The sequence below is a fragment of the Orycteropus afer genome, unplaced genomic scaffold (assembly GCF_000298275.1).
Source record: "Orycteropus afer afer isolate SDZICR_OR568_19922 unplaced genomic scaffold, OryAfe1.0 scaffold00169, whole genome shotgun sequence".
In the NCBI taxonomy this organism is placed as follows: Eukaryota; Metazoa; Chordata; class Mammalia; order Tubulidentata; family Orycteropodidae; genus Orycteropus; species Orycteropus afer.
Window position 1 is genome coordinate 4,165,699 of NW_006921756.1, and position 1,006 is coordinate 4,166,704.

Sequence of the window (1,006 nt, forward strand, 5' to 3'; positions counted from 1 at the left end):
ATGCCATTCTTCTTCAATTTGTCATTCCTGGCATAGTAGATTATGGGGTTGTCTGATTCAAAATGGTAAAAACTGGTCCATTTCAGCTCACTAATGCCTAGGATATTGATATTCATGTGTTCCATTTCATTTTTGACAACGTCCAGTTTTCCTAGATTCATACTTTGTCCATTCTGTGTTCTGATTATTAATGGATATTTGCAGCTGTTTATTCTCATTTTAAGTCATGCCACATCAGCAAATGGAGGTCCCAAAAGCTTTAGTCTATCCACATCATTAAGGTTGGCTCAAAACTGAGAAGGCAGCTCTTCCTCAGTCTTATCTTGAGTGCCCTCTGACCTGAGGGGCTCATCTTCTGACACTATGTTGGACAATGTTTTAGGGCTATTTATAAAGTTCTCCAGTAATATATCAGACAGTGTTTCACTGGTAGTCATAAGGTTTTCACTGGCCAGTTTTTTGAGTAGTGGATGGCCTCTTCCTTCTTCAAAATCTGTCTTATTCTGGAAGCTCTGCTGAAACCTGTCTACCATGGGTAACCCTGCTGGCATTTGAAACACCAGTGGCATAGCCTCCTGCCTCACAGCAACACACAAGCCACCACAGTACGGCAAACTGACAGACAGTTTCATCTCCTTGAGTTGTTCCAAACTGCTCTGCTCACTTCCTGGTCTCCCTTAGCTGTTCCAAACTGCTGCCTTCTATGGGGTCTCTGGAATGTGATACCTACTAATGGATGTCTATTTCTATCTGCTTGGAGGCTGGAACAGTTGCGAGCAAGACTTGAGCTCAATCTCCAACATTGTACGAATCCTGGCTTTCATGGATGCAGCATGTCAATCTGTGTCCAGTTGGAGTTGGGGTGGGGCTGAGAACTGGAGGGACCTTGGAGAGAATATAAGGTGAGATTGTGGGGTAATATTTTTGGGTGGTCTTGGTGCAGGTCCTTGTCACTCTGACAATACCCATCCTGAGATCTGGGGAATGTTCTGTTTCTCTGACTAAC